At 51.8% G+C, this 17903-nt stretch overlaps 1 protein-coding gene across 1 annotated transcript in view; it reads right to left on the reverse strand.

Annotated features, from left to right (window-relative positions):
• FAM222A (family with sequence similarity 222 member A) overlaps positions 1-6857 on the reverse strand; it is a 57233-nt gene extending 50376 nt beyond the window's left edge. Inside the window, exon 1 of the mRNA XM_053589837.1 lies at positions 5819-6857. The gene's annotated coding sequence lies outside the window, so the exon portion shown is untranslated. The remainder of the gene's footprint in view (positions 1-5818) is intronic.
• Between the last annotated feature and the right edge of the window lie 11046 nt (positions 6858-17903).

The raw sequence follows: 17903 nt of genomic DNA on the forward strand, positions 1-17903 counted from the left end.
TGTTCACTGCTGTGTCCCCCTGCTCATGGCATAGCACCTGCACATTGTGAATTTCTCTATGGTAGTGATTAACCCACTGCACTGTGATGGTATGTCTGTGGCCTCTCCCTTGGTATACATCACCCTTAAGACACATCTTTGTGTCCCCAGCAGCTGGCAGGGAGCCTGGCACAGAGCAGTGAATTTCTCTGAATGAATAGATGAATAAAGAGCAAAAATAGCAGTTCCTGTTTACTGCCTGTTTGCTATCGCTAACTGCCAAGCCTTGCAGCTGCCCTCTAAGGTGGTCCCTTGGCCCATCACAGATGAGGAGACTGAGGTCATGCAGACGCTAAGGAGCAGAGCCAAACCTCAAATTCAGGCCTGGGGATTGCATACAAGCCGAGGCCCTGCCACCTCACCTTTGCCTACCCGCCCCTCATGCCAAGCTCAGACCTGAACTCTGCGCCACCCTTGCTCTAGCAGTGAGTCCTGGAGCAGAGTGCTTGTAGCTGGATCTCCCTCCTCCTCCTCCTCTAAGGAGGCCCCCTCCCCACAGACTCCGGGTCATTAAGTTCTGCATCATTAAGTCCCTGTCCCCTGAAGCCTGTTCACAGCCAGTCTCACCCTCACCCCCTGACCTCCCAGGCCTTTGTCCCCGGTGCCCTCTGCACAATAGCAGGGGCTTCCAGGGCCCCAAACAGCTGCTATAGCTGGGACACTGACTTGCTGTGGGGCCAGGGGGGCTGGCTGGGGACTGTGCCTGACCCCAAATCACTCAGCTCTGAGGGGCTCAGCCAAGACTATCCTCAGAGCTCCCCCAAGCACCCTGCACACTCAAGCTCATTCCACTCAAGCCCCTGAATAAACAGCAATTACTCTCTTGACCAAATAAAGAAACCGATGCCCAGAGAGATAAAGCAACTTGTTTGAGGACACACAGCCTGTAAGAGTACAGAAGCTGAAGTTCTACCCCAGTTTGTGACTCCCAAGCTCCCTGCTAGCCTCTAAGGTTCCCAAATCACATCTTTTCCCATCCCAAGACACCTTCATCAGCTTCACGCTTCCTCTGGACCCCATCAGGGCCTTAGCTTGGCACTCAAAGCCCCTGCCAACACCATCCTAGTTGATCTCCCTTTTACCTCTGCCCTTTTATAAGCTCCCCCTGTCCTTCCTGGTCATACCCTTTGGGTTCTCAAATTCCTTTTGACAATGACCCCCTCATTCACTTCACGCTGGACAGATCCACTCAGTCTTCAGGGCCCAGAGCAAAACTTCCTCTCTATCTGGATGCCCTCCACAACCAACTGTGATTTTTCCCCTTCTCTGTCTCTTCTCTCCCCTGCTCCAGCTCTGTACAGAATTCAAGTTAGTTGCAGACTCATCTTACCCCCTAGCAAGGCTGTGGGCTGTCTGCTTCCTTTGCCACCAGGACAGTGACTGGTAGGTTGCCCTCCTCCAGTCTGATGCCTCATGTTACCCAATGGAACCTTCTTACCTCTGACCAACAAATCTCATACTTCGACACTCCCTGGCTTTGTGACCTTGGGCAGCCAGGTACCTCCTGTTTCCTCTCCAACAAAATGAAGGTAATTATCAGCACCTGCATTTCTTAGGGTTATGACATAAACTCTAGAAGGTTCCAGGCTGGTGACCTCTAACCAGGTATGATTACCATTACAGCACATGAGTTTGGCTATGTGGCTCTCCTTCTCAGGGCCTCCATTTCCCCATCTGTGCAGTGGTACTAACCCCACCCACAGGAATGCAAGCTCCCCATCACAGGGACCCTGTCTTTTGTTTGAAGCACCCAGTAGGCACTCAGATATTTCTCAATTAAGGGATGGGTGGTCCAGGTGGAAGGAATCTCTCTCCCTTCCCAGCCTCCACCTCCTCCCCAGAATCTCCCTCCCCACCCCCAGCCCATGCAGACTAAAATAGTCATTAGGCAGATTTCAAAAGATGTCAGTAGCTTATAATTATAGTAGACATCCTTCTGAGATAAAAGTGATTACCTTGGATGCAAATCACTTAGCAACCAATCAGGGCAGCAGGCGGTGCCCGTGGAGGTGACCGGCCGGCAGCACAGCCCTCCTCCTGTGGCCCGCACCGCACAGGCAGAGAAAGCGCACAATAGCTCTTGACACGCAAATGGGTTAACACAATAAAGGCGGCTCCAACCGCTGCTGGGGGAGAGCTGCAATTCCTGGCCCGCAGGAGGTAATAAAGCGGCCCTTTTGTGAGCGCCTCCTCGTTCTCACCCCCGCCCCAAGCCCAGAGGAATCGCCGCCTGATTGAATTACGGTTCATGAATATGAGCTGCTTCGCTGGCTTCCTCCGGTTTGTGAGGAATGGGAAAGGCAGAGGGGGCAGCAGGAAGATCAGGAAGGGGCCCCCTGGCCGAATCCCAGCTCCACCGCTGGAGCTCAGATGGGAGCCACATGTGCTTGTCATGCAGGTGGGGTGGGGGGAGGGCGCCAGTGGACAGAGATGTCCCTGGCAGGGGCAGCGGAAAGATCCAGGCACCTGCCCTGCAACTAACTAGGTTCCTTCCATCCTTGGCTCCAAGAGACTGGAAAAGCTCTTCAAGGCTCTGTTCTGAGTATGAAGCTAATAGTAGCCATGAGAATGTGCATTTACTGAGTGCTTACTATATGCCAATGGCTGTGCTAGGCCCTCACTGAATTCTCACCAGACCCTAGGACTGAGTGCTTACTATACGCCAATGGCTGTGCTAGGCCCTCACTGAATTCTCACCAGACCCTAGGAAGTCAGTGCTATTATCAGATGAAAAATAGAGACTTAGAGATGGTAACGTACTCACTCAAGGTCACATAACTTGCAAGCAGTAAGGTTGGGAGTAGGACCCAGGGCCAACCCACTCCAGATCCTGGCTCTTAACCTCAAGCCACTGTCATCCCTGGGGAGCCTCAAGTTTCTCACCAGGGTGTTAAGCAGCCAGCTCTGCCTCTAACCAGGCTCTAACCAGCTCTAACCGGGTCTGGTCCAGGCTCAGAAGGGATAGGGGATGGATGAGCTTACATGGAATTAGACAAGTGAGAAGGATTACTGGGGTTAGAGGGTAGGAGGGGCGCCAACCTTGAGAGAGGAGACTGCCTTGAGACCTGAGAAGGCTTCCCACATGGCATAGGAAGGGATGTCCAGATGTCCAGGGAACCCTCACTGAAGCCTCTCCCCTGTTTAAACCCTCCCCATCCACCTGAGGCTCTAGGAAATGGCTGTCTCTTCCCCCATTAAACATATCCTGGCACAAGGGCCCACAGACATCACTGGCCAGCTCCAGGGCCAGTGGCACCAGCCAGAACGCCCCTTATTCCTCTGCCTTTTCATGATGATTCACATGGCACCCCTCCTCAGGGCCCTTCCCAACCCTTTGGCTGGGTCAGGAGCACATCTAGCAAAGTTGCCCCTGCCACCTACATCTTAGGAAGGTCCCTAGGCTGCCAGGAAGGTGGGGGGAGATGGCCTCACCACCCTCTGCCATCTAAGCAAGCCCAGAGGGGCAGATGACAAAGAGGCTGGGTGGCCCTTCCTGGCAGGTGGGTTTCATGCCACATCTTCCCTGCCTCAGTGCTAGAGAAGGGGGTCCTGGGGATTGAGGGGAACAGGCTGACCACAAGGTCAGGGCAGAAGTTGCTACTCTGTTCTTTTGGCAATGAGAAACAAGGATTCTCATTTTGGTCTGGGCAAAGAATCTGTTGGGCCACACTCCATAGCTGACAGCCCAACCCTGACTAACAAGTAGGGATGTCTCCCCTCTACCCATGGGAAGGGGTGGTGAGGCCCAGGGATTCTGGAGCCCATTACTTCCTCTGTGTGAGTCTTAATCTCTTGACCTATAACATGGGCTATGGCACATGTGCCTCTCCAGGGAGTAAGAGAGTATGTGAAGTGCCTGGCACATAGGGAGACGCCAGGAAAGCTGGCACTCCCTCCTGCTCATCGTCTGGCATGCTGAGTGCCAAGCCCAGGGAGCTGAGAGAAAGGAACAGAAGGAATTGCCCAATTCTGACAGCCTTTCCCTCTGCCTTGGCTGAGGAAGTGTAAATACTCCACGGAGGGCCTCCAACTGCCTATGTTTGTGAATCTCTGGCGCGCACTCTTGAGTTTGTTTCTAAACTGGGAAGCTTCGAGAGGCAGAGCAAACAGCCCTTCTGCCCACCTCTCCCAGATCTTCCCCAATCTGCTGTTGCTCCTCTGTCCTCAGAAGCCTGTGTATTTAACGACACCATTTCAGCTGGAAATATCATCTCCCTGCCAAGCCCCCAAAACCAGCTCTGCTGACATTTACTGACCAGTTAATCTAGCTAGAAAGCATGGCAGGAGAACAAAAAATGCTACATTCACTGAGGCCTGATGTCTCCTAATGACCCAACACACACTCCCCTGCTCTCATTCAATGATACTGAAGCAATGACACAGATTCGAACCTTTTCTCTAGAAATGTGATCACAGCAGTTTCACCCATATCCGACACTGGTAGTAATTGTTGGAAGGGACTTAGAAGAAGAATCACAGAGCTAGCAGCACAATGCTGGCTGGCGGGGGGTTCTCTCGGCCTTTGCAGGGAATAGGGCCAGTGCTGGGGGGTGTGGGAGAGGGAGGCCTAGTGGCTGATGCCCATCAAAGCTGGCCCCTGGCAGAAACACACTTTATTCAGACCTTGGCACTGACGGACCTGTCTTGCCCAATGTGCATCACCCTGTGCTTGTCAAAGTCATCTTAAACATCAAAAAAAGAAGGGGGCAGTCAGGAGTTTCGCTTGGCCAAGGCCCCTCACCTTGGGGTTGACCAGCAGGGGATCCCCTGGAGTCTGCACTTTCCCTGGCTAAGGGTAGGGCACATTTTCCTGAGCAGAAGTAGCCTGTTTGAAGGCTGGAAGTGCACATCTCTCTATGCACCCTTGGAACTTCAGGCTGACTGCTGGCTGAGTATATGGTGGGGTTCAAGAAGTTCTCCTTTTTAGCATCCCTTTGGAAGCAGAAACTCTTTCTGGGAGGCCTGAGCCCCCAGGCACTGCCAGGATACGTGGGCAAAGCTCTGAACACCTGTCCCGGGGGGAGGGGCACCAGCAGGGACAGCTGGCACTGCCTCCCTCCCCCGTTTCATGAGGCACCGAGGATTTAGGTCAAAGGGCTACAGCGGGGGTGGGGGGAGTCAGCTTTCACTCTTCCACTACCTAAAGGCATCCAGCCCTGCCCCTGCTCACTGTGATCCCGCCCCCTCTGGTCTTGGGTCAAGACAAGTCACGTCGCCAAGGCAACCCCGGTGACATCAGAGGCTGGGCAGTGACGTCACACCACGACCCCCACTGGGGATGCCACCATCTCTTGGAGTTATTTGTGGGAACACGGTTGGGATGAGGGACCCTGAAGGAGGGCCAATCTTGAAACGCGTGGCCAGGACCTCACATCCCCCTCTCAATCCTTTAAGATCTCTGGGGCTGCTGGGGAGACCCTCAACGCTGTGGCCCCAGAGATCCTGAGTGCCCTCACCCCCTGGCAGACGCTAGAGTTCCCCAGCAATTTTCGGATGATGGAGCTTCTACCTTTGTCTATTAGCTTTACGGTGCAGTGACCTTTACTCTCTGGCATCCGCCCCGCCCAAGGCCCCGCGGAATCCCCAGAACGGGCCCCCAACCTCCACCCAGGCCAGCTGGCCAGTACGAAGTTGTTTGTGGGAGGGAAAGGGGCAGACAAGGGTACCGCTGCTTTAGGACCTCCAACAGCCTAGACCCCCTTTATATCCAACCTGGACTGCTCGGACGCCAGGGAATGCCCCCATTTACAGCCTAAACCCTCCGCCCCGTGCAACTCACGGGATCAGACAAGCAGTCCAAGGGCACCAGGTCTCAGCGTCCACGACGCTCCACTCGGTGGGTCGCAGCCATGCAAAAATGGCAGAGGCTGCCTTAGGAAGCCCCCCCAGGGGGCCAAGGCCTCTCTCTGAGTGGGAAGAAGCAACGTCGGTCAGAGGTATCCGGATGGCAGCCAGCGCCGTCAGAAGTCGGGGTGGGGATTCCTCTGCTTAGCGGGGGTTGCGCCCGTCCAGAACTGAGGCCATACCGGCGCTCAGGCGACTCATCCTCTCCAGGGTCTGTGCTTGCCGCGTCCGGCGGGCGGCGCTGCGCCTTCCCTCGGGGCCTGGATCACGGCTGCAGCTCAGCCGGCGCCGCTCCCTGGGCGCCCTCTCCGCTTGTTCTGGGAGCCCAGCGGCCGTGGCCCCTCTCGCCAGCCCCAGCTGCAGCTTGTCTTTGTTGCTTCCTCTCGTTCACTCGCCCGCCTGCGGCTTCAGCCCCCGGGTTCACCCGGAGGTGGGGGGGGGATCGTCTCCGCTGGGGGTTGCACACACCTGCAGCCGCCCCAGCTCCTCTCCGGGCATGCACTGTCCCCCGCAGGTTGCAAAGAGCAGTGGTGAGAATGCACCGGCCCCTCCTCCAGCTCCAAGCCACGGGTGTGGGGGGAGGGGAAACCGGCGAGCGGCTGTGGCGGCGGCGGCGGTGGGCGGCGGAACCTCGGTTGCAGTCTCGGGGGCCTCAGCGCCGAGAAATAGCAGGTCTCAGTGGCGCAGGGCGAAGGCGGGGACGGCTCGGGGGACAGTGTAGAGGGCGTGCGAGCTCCCGAGCTGCAGCAGGGGCCGCGCGCGCTGGGCTCTCACGCGCCCATAGCCCCGAGCGACGCGAGGTGGCTCCAGGGGCCGCAGCCTTGTGCCGCCTGACGCGCGCCGACGCCTAACCTAACCTCAGGCCCGGGTGTCGCGCGCCGCGCCCCTCAGGCGGCGGGCCCGGCTGTCCGCCTCCCCCGGCCGGCGTGCGCAACCTCTCGGCAAAGTCACCAGCCCAGTCGTCCTGTCCGCTGCTCTGCTCCGACTCGACTGACAAGCGTTAGCGCCCGCAGCAGCAGCTGCGTCTCATCCCCCGCCCGCCCCCTGCCGCCCAGCCCAATCAGCGGCGGCCGAGAGGAGGTTACCAGGGTGACGCGGCGTCGCGTCCTGCGGGGGGCGGGGCCGGGGGCTGCCACGCGCGGTTTTCGCGGCAAAATTCAAAGGACGGTAGGGCGGCTCTCCAAACCTCCTCCCCCCAAGCTGGGACTAGGCAGGACCTGCGTCGTGAGGACTGCAGCTCCCGGCATGCTGCGCCCCGACACCGGGCGGAGGGGCCCTGACTGGGAGCGCAGAGCCTGCTGGTACTTGTAGTCCTTTTGTTGAGGAACCAGATGTGGAAAAACTAGTCTCACTTACTGAGCGGGCATATATTTGGGGCAAGGCACTGTACTTAGTGCATTATCTGCATTGTTTAATTTTATCTTTGGAACAACCCTATGAGTAACTTGTTAATAGTAATAACAAAAATAATATCAGTAGCTGACACCCAGCATAATACTTTACCTAATTTTCACAGCAACAGTGTGAGATAGGTATTATTACCACGCCTCTTTTACAGATGAAAAACTGATAAGTATGGTAGATACTAATATTATACTCCCAACTTACAGGAGAAACTGAGGTTAAGAGATCTGTCCTGAATATTTTGTCCCAAGGCATATTTTGGATAATGATAGGTGTTCAGCATCACAGCTGAGATCCATGGGGCACTAACTATATACCCGACACTTTGCAAGCTACGTCTCATGGATGTACACTACATCCAGGAGAGGCAGGCACCATCATTCTCCCCCTACTTAATAGATGAGAAAACTGAGGCACACTATCATATCAATCTGGGGGCCAAATATGCATCTATCAAACTGTACTGAAGCTTGCCTTTTACTTACTAAGAAGTACTTACTTGTCTCTTATTTTCTAAGAAATTTCATAGATTCATAGCCTATGGGTGGCCCAGTTAACAGTCCCATTTACAAATAGGGAAATTTAGTCCCAAGCGGGACAGTTTCCTTGGTTGCTATGTGTCTATCACACAGCAAGTTGGAAAGCCAGTTTCCAATATAAACTTCAATATCCCTACAGAAATACAAAGCAGTAGCCAGATCCCCGACACCTCTAAGGTTGTTCCGTGTGTGCTACCTGGAGTCCCAGAAACCAGAATAGTATTCCAGTCCAGCCCTTGCTGGCTGTTCATCTTGGCCATTTACTTTTTTTTTTTTTTTTTGTAGAGACAGAGTCTCACTTTATCGCCCTCGGTAGAGTGCCATGGCATCACACAGCTCACAGCAACCTCCAACTCCTGGGCTGAAGCGATTCTCTTGCCTCAGCCTCCCGAGTAGCTGGGACTACACACGCCTGCCACAACGCCCAGCTATTTTTTGGTTTGCAGTTCAGCCGGGGCTGGGTTTGAACCCGCCACCCTCGGTATATGGGGCCGGCGCCTTACCGAGTGAGCCACAGGCGCCGCCCATTGGCCATTTACTTTTGTGGCTCTATGCCTCAGTTTCTTGTCTGTGAAAGGGAGGGTATCATAATTCTTATCTTCCAGGGTTGTTGTGAGGGTGAAATGAATCATTGTGTGAAAAGGAGTCAACACACAGTAAGTGCTCACCAAATGCCAGCTGTAATCATCCAGATTTCAGGCCTTTGGAGACCCTAGGGTATCCAGGTGGATGGGCTGATTATAGTCCAGCCCTAGCCTACTTTCAGGAGCTAACCCACCGGCTGGGAGAGGTTCCTGCAGGGCACCTCCAGGGCCAGCCCAAGTAGGCCACCCGCTGCCTTGTCTAGGGCAGGAGCTGGCCCTGTTTTAGGCCTCTGAGCAGCTGCAGCACAAGTGGTTCCCAGCAGCTCGAGGCCTCTGTGCTCTGCTCTATTTCTCTGCAGTGGCCCCCACCCCCATCCCTGTTCTCCCTCCTTCCCTTCCCAGCTTGAAGGTGAGGGTGGGGATTTACCTGGAAACATGATCCAGCTGCCAGGTGCTTCCAACTCTGGGCCAGCCCCCAGAACGTTGACATCAAGGATTGTTGCCAGGGCAACTCACTATATGGATTGAGGGTGTGGACCAGCGGGGAAACTGGAACTTAAGCCAAGGACAGGGCCAGAGACACCAACAGCCAAACTCTGTGAAGAAAGGGAGAGAATGGGGAAGAGGGAAGAAGGCAGTGGGCCACCACAGCTTTTGCAAAGTTTGGGAGTTTTCCACTGTGGGTCACCAAGACTTGACACCTACTCTGTGCTGAGCACATGCTCAGTGCTGTTTATATCACCTATTTCTGTCTCCTTTTACCCCCACCGAAATCCTGTAAGGTATATACAATAATTGTCCACATCTTGCAGCAGGGGAAGGCCATGTGATTTGCCCAAAGTCACACCATGACAGAACTGGGTCCCAAAGGCCAGAACCCCTGACCTCGATTTATTGTACCCTGTACCAGCCTGTGTTTATATGTTCAGTTATGTATTTTAAGATCACACACACTAATTAAATGTGTGTGATCTTTAGGGAAAGTTTCTTCTCCTCTCTGGACCTCAGTTTCCTTTGCTATCGGGTAGAGAGCAGGGCCCAAAGCCCAGCCCTACCGATCATACTCTTCCAGGTGGGCTGGCATTTTTCAAAGACCCCACATAATTCCCGTGTACAACTAGGGCTGACAATGCAGAGTCTAGATCTTGAAAGGTCCCAGAATCTCTGAAATTCTGTGCCAATATTGGGATTTCAGGCAGCAACACACTTGCACACAGCTGACTCTGTAGGCAGAGAGGTTAGAGTCTTTCAGGTGCCTCTCATGTCCCTCCAGGCTAGTAAGCGCCCCATAAGATGTTCTGCCTGGGCTGTCACTTATGCCTCCTCCCCCATAGACCCGCCTCCCTGAGGTCAGACCCTTGTGCCTTTGCTCTTAGTCGAGTCCAATAGCTCTGCATTATGTGATTGGAGACAATGTCAAGATGAATTTGCCATGGTCGACAGAAGCACCAGGCAGGCCAGCCCCTGAACACTGGATCCAGCCAGGGGTCCAAGATGCCCTGAGGGGATGGGGGCAGAGGGCACCTCTTTCCTGACTGTTCCTGTTTGCCCCTCTCCACACCAACCTTGCTGAAATACCTGCACATCCTTCCACATGCCTCTCTCATCTGCAGGCCTTCCCATGGGCTGTCTCCTCCAGCTGGAATGCCCTTCCTCCACGTTGTTGGTTCTTGCTCTTCTTTTGGATTTCAGCCAGGGTGCTACCTCCTCTGAGGCGCCTTCCCTGACTACCTCCTTCCAAGCTGGACCATTTCTCCCTTTGTAGTTTGTGCCCAGTGTGTGTTATAATGGCCCACTTATTTGTCAGGGTTCCCACCAGTCCGAAGGCTCTTCGAGGGCACTGCTTTATCCCTAGCATGGGCCTGGAATAAAAGTTTGTTGAATTAATTCTCTGAATCAATGAATGTGGCCCAGGTTTGTTTTTTTTTCTTGTAGAGAGGGAGCTTGAAGAAGAGGAGGAAGTGCCTCTCTATGCCTCAGTTTCTCTCATCTGTGAAATGGGGTAATTGCCACATAGACACCAGTAGAGGTGGGGCTGGAGCCTAGAACTTTTGTTGCCACCCTCCCACGTGAGTAAGGTTATTCCTGCCCTTCTCTGGTCTCACTCATTCCTCCTTTAATTCTGCTAACTCCTTTATCCATTCATTCAACATTTCCTAAGTTCCTGGGCTTGGCCTGACACTAGGGATTCAGAGTTACCTAGACTGAAACATAGGTCTTGTGGAACTCAGGTTTCCTATGAGGCACAGACAAGGCAACCAACAGGTATCATCCATGGAAAGGGGACAGTCCTGAGCAGACACCTAACCTAGTAGAGGGCCAGTGATGGTGAAAAGGCTGAGCAGCTGCCTTGTCAAAAGGAGACAGGAGGTAGCTGAGGGGAGAGGTGCGGGAAGAGTGCTACTGCCAGATGGAACTGCCAGTGCAAAGGCCTAGAGTTCAGAGTGAGGGAGGTATGAATGTCCCAAGAACAGAGGTGGATCAGAGACTGAGCTGGAGCTGGGGAGGGGCGAGGACACACAGAACAGACATTTATCCTGGCATGGGGGTCAGGGGAACAGCCTGCCCCAGGCTCCTGCCCCACCTCCAATTGCCTCACCTGCCCTCATTGCTGTAATCTAGGCCAGGGCCTGGAGGGAGCCGAGCCCCCATTGGCGCACACCATGTAGGTTTTTCAGAGATAATTTAATCAGAGCTATTAATAAGCAGAAAAGAAAGAGCTCTTTATGCTCCTTCTGGAGAAAAGGGAAAAGAAGCACGTGTAACCTTGTTCTTCACCCAGCCCCGCCTCTCAGTACCTGCAGTCTCTCTCCGGGGTGGGCCTAGCGGGACAGGGCAAGAGGGCCAGGAAAGGGGCCCCTGCCAAGCTCCCCACCATATGCCATGCATATGTCCTTCTAGCCACTTTGGCCTCCTCTTGGTTGCTAGAAGCTGCCAAACTCTTTGCTACTTCAATGCCTTGACACAAGCTGTTCTTTTTGCCCAGAACATTCTTCCTTTTGATTTTTGCACAGCTGGTTTGTTCTTATACTTCAGGTCTCAGCTTGAATGTTACCTCCTCAGGAAAGCCCTCTCTGAACACCCTGTCTGCACTTATTTTCCCCAGAACACCTCCCTTTTGTTTTGCTTTTCCTTCCACCTCTATCCCTACCCGTGCTCCCAGCACTTACTGCTGTTGGCAAGTTCCTGAGTGTTTATAAGTTCAGTTACTTATTTTCTGTCTGCCTGTCTAGACTGTCAGGCAGGACTCGTCATTTCTTCACCTCTGTGTTCCCAGCACGTCCCACAGTCACTGGCATATGGTGGGATCTAGATCAGTATTTGTCAATGGAGTTGGAGAAGGTTCAGGAGGCTTGGTGGGGGGAGTTGGGACAGGAACCAAGAGATGGTAGGGGTCTCTGAAAGAATCAGGGACCATTAAATGCCCTGATTCTCACCATTGAGAATCAGGACCCCAGAGAGGGGAAGACTCTTGCCCAAGGTCATGCAGTAAGTTTGGGCTAGAGTTGGAACTTGAACCCAGAGCCCTTTTGGGACATATGGTTCCACATGAGCCTCATCTCAAATACCTGCTCCAGGTTGAGGAGGATTCTGAGACCTCAGCCAGACTCAGAAGGAAAAGAGTGCTAGGCTGCCATGTCAGTGATATCTGCCATAAGTCCAGGCTTGGATGTTAAGCTATTCCTAATAGTACTGGGCTAGGACCCAGGAGGCTTGATTTCTTTTGTCAGCACCACCATCTTATCACAGGACTCCTGGACAGGACAGTCAACTCTCTTGGGGCTCAGTTTCCTCATCTCAAGGGCCATAAATGAGAAAATGGGTCTAACATTTTCCCAAGCCTAATGGATTCTACAAATTTAACCAATGATGATTATTATAGAGATTATCATTAACAATAACAACATCCATCTAGTGACACCTCACTGTGGACTAGGCACCATGCCAGGCATTTCACATACATGATCTGTAAACCTCGCCACACACTTGTGGAAGGGAATTGCCGGCTTGTGTTGCAGGTATGGACTCTGAGGCTGCTGAAGGTCACACAGAGCTCCTGAGTGGGTAAAGCCAAGATTTGCCATGGAGGGTTTCTGGCTGAGCTGGAGGACTTGACAAACAGGCAACAGTGACTGAAGGTGGGGGTAGCACCTCCAATCCCCAAGGTCCTCTCTGTCTCTGTCCTCTGGCCAGCTGGGTCTGGTTTTCCCAGGCTCTGAGTGGCAGAAAGATTTCCATGAGATTAAACCCAGTCGGCCCCACCTCCCCCTCTGACCTGGAAAGGCCAGAAAGCCTCCCAGGTCCTCATAAGCCCTCCTGGCAGATCTCCTTTTGTACAAAAAGTTATTGACTTATCAAGGTTAAAATACATTCAGTGCAGGCCAATAAAACAGGGATACGGCCGCATCCTGGCTGTCATGTGCAGGCTGGTTTTCATGGCAACAGGCCCTCTTCTGCACATTAAACGGTTCAGTTGTGCAAAGTTCAGGCGTTACATAAACAGGGAGTTAACAACAGCAGTAGAAATCAATGTCTGGCCAGGCATGGCCTGGGGAGATAGCATTGATTGGGACCTTCCTCATAGACAGGCCGTGTCCCTGCTTCCTGCCCAGCTGCTCTGGACTCCCTAACACAGCCTGGGCTCAGACCCAGAGGGCTCCTGGAGCCCTGTCCCAGAGTCCCTTTCTGGCTGGGAGCCAGCAGTGGGGGATCTGCTAAACTGTCTGGTGTCATTTTATAAACCATTATGTCTTAGAGATGCCATGCCGTTACTATAAAATATGTTCACACCATTGTTAAAGGAGAAAGTATCCCATCGCCTTTTAAACTATCCTGTGACAAGGAACAATCCTACTGCCTTTTTGTTTATCCATAAAAATCACTGATACATCAAAATGTGCTCCAAAGAAGTCAGATAGATGAGGATATGAAATCAAATTGGCTGTGTAGCCTTGGGTGAGTTGCTTCACCTCTCTGAGCCTTGCCTCCTGTTCTCTAAAATGGCAAGAATAACAGTATCAACGTCATGGGGCTGTAAGGGAGGAGAAAATGAGAGGACATGTGTGGAGTCCCTAGCTTAGGGCCTGACAAAGAATGGTTTGTTTCAGGAAGCTCATCCTTTGTGAGCTTCATGCTGGTTCCAGCATGGAGGAACAGAAAAGAGCAGAGAACCAGGAAGTGATACTTGGGTTCAAATCCTAGCTCTACCACTAGCTATGTGACCTTGGGCAAGTCATATCACCACTTTGAAGAATCTTGGCATCCATTTCCTCATGTAAAATGGGGGAAACACTCTTGCAAAGGTGAAAGAAAAATTGAATGAGCTAATTCAATTTTTGAATGTCTAGGCACACAGAAGGTGCATAATAAAGATTTATCAAATCAGATCCTTCGTCCAACATCAGACCTGCCCACCCTTGCAAAATGGAAAGTCTCCTGGTTTTTTTCCCTCAGGAAAAGGAGGGTTAAGAGCAAAGATTTGTCTGTTCCATTCATTGGAAGACTCTTAGGGTCAGGGGCTCAGTCTTGTTCATCTGTGTGGTCAAGGGTTAGCGCCAAGCCCAGGTATACAGTAAGAGCTTGATATTTGTTTATCAAACAAAGTTAAACTCCTCTAAAGAGATGTCTAGGCCCCTTCTTATCTAGTATGGGATAGTATGAAGACAGGATACCTGGGGTAATCCAGGATGGTTGAGGGGGCTTCGAGACACACTAGGATGCTGTGAAAGCCATGCCACCTTACATGGGATAAAATGGATGCTGGGAAGCAGTGCCCACTGGGACTATATTTCCAGGTGTGGCTCTGTGAACTGCTCTTGCTAATGAAATGTGAGCAAGTGGGGCATAAGAAGGGGTTGTGCTTCTTATCTACCACCTTTCTCTTCTGCCCCAAGGCAGAGGATCAACCCTTCTAGTACAGGGCAGGCTGAAAGATAGATGGAACCTGGATCTCTGAATCACTTGTGGAAGAAAGCTGCCCACAAGTTAACTAATGGCTTTGAAACCGTTGCATGAGATAAAATGCTGTTGAGTTAAACCACTAAATGTCAGGGTCTCTTTGTTATAACAGCTGATGTTGCCATCACGGATTCATAGCATTTATCCAAAAGGGCTCAGAACCTGTAGCACAGCCCTCTCTGAGTCATGAAATTTTGCAGAGCTGAGAATAAAGCGGATATAGTAAAGTATTAATGGTAGACTCCACGTGGTAAGTATTTAAGTGTTCGTTATAAATGTCTTCCAACTTTGCCATATGTTTGAACTTTTTCATAATAAAAAGCTTGACAAAAATCTATTCTTGCATTTTCAAAATCTTTCTAGGAAACTTAGGGTTTTAGGAAGATGACTCAGGGACCTCTAGTTAGTGGCAGAGATGGGCAGAAGGTGTTGGAAAAGATAGAGCTCTGGGGTCCTCACTTCACCCCTTGCCCTCCTTTCTTTTTTTCCTTTTTCTTTTGTTTTTAGAGACAAGATCGTGCTGTCACCCAGACTGGAGTGCAGTAGCTTAATCACAGCTCACTGTAGCCTCAAACTCCATGGCTCAAGCAATTCTTCTGCCTCAGCCTCCTGAGTAGCTGGAACTTAAGGCATGCATAACCATGCTCAGCATTTTTTTTTTTTTTTAGAGATGAAATCTCACTTTTTGCCCAGGCTGGTCTTGAATTACTGGCCCCAAGTGATCCTCCTGCCTTGCCCTCCCAAAGTGCTGGGATTATAGGCATGAACCACTGTGCCCTGCTGTGTGATTTTGTTTGAACAACAACAAAAAAAAGGTTTCTACTATTCTGACAATAAAGGTTTGAAAACTATTGGGTTTAACTCTGTCATGTTGTCAGTGGGGAACCTGAGGCCCTGAGGGGGAGAGACCTGCTCCAGGTCACATAATGAGGCTGGTCAGGAATTCAGGCTTTTTGGAGGTTCTCTGGGAGACCACTCTGGGGGCTGCCAACAGGGAAGGAGGGTGGGTCAGGCACCAGTTTGAATTTCCCCAAACCCATACCTGCCAGCCAGGGCCTCCTGCTTTTGGCTATCTTATATGTTGGGTACTGTGATTTTTGACCAAAGGGTCCTACCCATGGGGAATGGCTCTTTAGGAGGTGACAAGAAGGACTCCATAGGCTGAGTCTTCTGGAGCGGGACTCTCCCCCTCCATCCCAGTACCATCCACTTCTCTGTGGCTACAGTGGGACAGAGCACTGTGGCTGGGAGAGACCACTTTGGAATGATGGATTTGGACCCTGATTGGAAGCCCATAGAGTCATCTGGGACCATGAGCAGAGGTGAGAGGTCACCCAGCCAGGAGAGGTGGGTCAGCAAGGGACAGGAATGAGGAGTCAGCTCAGGGGTCTGAGGGCTGGCAATGAAAGGGGTGATGTGTACCCTAAGCCCAGAGCTCTTCCATGACAACTCTGATGTGTCAGGCTCTGGATGGGAGATGCCAGGATAAATGGACACTGTTCCTGCCTTGAGGGGCTCCCCGAGCAGGCAGGGAGAGGGCAGATGGAAAATGAAGAAAGAGTACCATCCCCTCACCCCTAGTAAACAACCACACAACCTTGGGCAGGTCTCATCACCCCTCTGAGCCTCAGTTTTCCCATCTAGAAAATGAGGGTAAGTACAGTTCCAAACTGACAATGTGTCAGTTGAATTTGGCACAGAGCTTGGCTTGGAGAAAGGATAGTTCTCTTGCCCAGACTTCCAACTACAAGAAAGGAAAATGGTTTTCTTACCCCATCAGGACTGTTTGAGGTAAGACATGGATTTGAATCCTGGTTCCATCACTTATCAACTGTGCGATCTTGGGCCAATCACTTCCCTTTTCTGGACCTAGGTTTCCTCCTATAAAATAAAATTAAAAAAATAATAATAGAAAGTGTCTTGTCTGATGGTTGTGATGTTGCAGTGAATTTCACCTAAATATGAAAGCATTTAGAATACTGCCTGACCACCAGCTAGCTCTCAGTGATTGCTAACCTTTGCTGTTAGTGCTATGATGGATTATTGATTCTGCAAGACCAGTAATTATAACACTAACGAATATTGGCCTACTGCTAGACAAGGACTTGGAGACATCTAAAGCTAGTCTGGTGCCTGGGTGTCAAGTCTGACCCATCAGGAGAAACAGCCTGGAGCATTGGCTTGGATTGGTTTGGCTATCCCATCTGGGTTTAGTAGGAACTGTGCTGCATCTGATTAGCAATGCCTGTCATGGCAAAGGAGGGGAGAGCAATAGAAGGTATGCCATTGATTTGCCATTCCTGTTGCTGGTCCAAGCTCTTTTGTTGTGCAGATGGAAAAACTAAGGCTCAGAGAAGAACTAAGACTTGCCCAAGGCCACACAGGCAGTCAGAGACAAAGCTCCCAAGGCAGTCAGAGACAAGGCTCCCTGCCTCCCTTGTTCCTCAATGGTGTCCTGGTCTATGTCATTTAGTCCTGTGGAGAAAAGTGATTATTTCTCCATTACATTTGCCAGCCTGTTTTCTGGAAGGGAGTTAATTGATTTAAACTTTTCCAGGATGATTCTCCCTGCTCTTGCCCTCCCTGGGGCCCCCGATTCTATTATCGCTCTGCCTCGCGGAAATGAGTAGGTAGCATCTGTGAAAGTGAGCACAGAGGTCTCTAGGCAGGGCCTCTGAGTGGGTGTGGAGAGTGTAGCCCTTGCCTGAGGCCGGGTCTCCTGAGGACCTCCACATCTAATGAAGATAACTGCCAGGACTCGAGTGTGTGGTGTTGCTTACCACCAACAGTGGGTACTACCTAGCTCAGAGGGTTCATTGGCTTTCCACATCACCCACTTTATAGAAGGGGAAATTGAGGCATAGAGAGGGATCCAGAGCTGGGATTCAAACCCAAGACTGACTGGCTCATGATCACTGCCTTCTCCACTTTATCAAAATCCTATCACCCCAAATGCCCTTTCCAGATTCTCACCTCAGACCTGTGAGTTTGGATGAAGGGTGGTCATTTATATCAAGAAACTGAGGCCCAGAAAGGGGGAGTGACTGATCCTGCGCCACACAGCAAGTTACCCCAAAGCCCTGTCCTTTGCTCCTATAAGGAAGAAAAAGAGCAACAGTAGATCAGAGCAGGGCTGGCCACAGCGGCCCTCATGGCCTATTCATCTTCTGAGATGAAATATTTATTTACGCACCCCATTTAATCAGGATATGCCGTAATTAGCAGCAGATTTGTGCCTCCTGCCCATAGTGTTATTTATTTTGGGTTCCAGGCAGCCACTTCCTTTGCCAAGTGCATGCTGGGCCTGGATTTCAATCAGACAGGGCCATAGCAGAGCTGTCCCCAGGGACCTCATGGAGGCGATAGCCCCCCTTGAATGATAAATGAACCCACAGACAGCAGAAATGCTGCCCAGCTGCTCTGGGGGGCTGGCGTGCATGGGGCGGGGAAGGGGACGTTTTTGCCAATCCTGGGACCTTGTCACTGAGGAACTCCCCCTACCCCAGTGCCAGACAATAGCACGGCATCCCCCAAC

Source organism: Nycticebus coucang, chromosome 4 (genome assembly GCF_027406575.1).
Source record: "Nycticebus coucang isolate mNycCou1 chromosome 4, mNycCou1.pri, whole genome shotgun sequence".
NCBI classification, from domain to species: domain Eukaryota; kingdom Metazoa; phylum Chordata; class Mammalia; order Primates; family Lorisidae; genus Nycticebus; species Nycticebus coucang.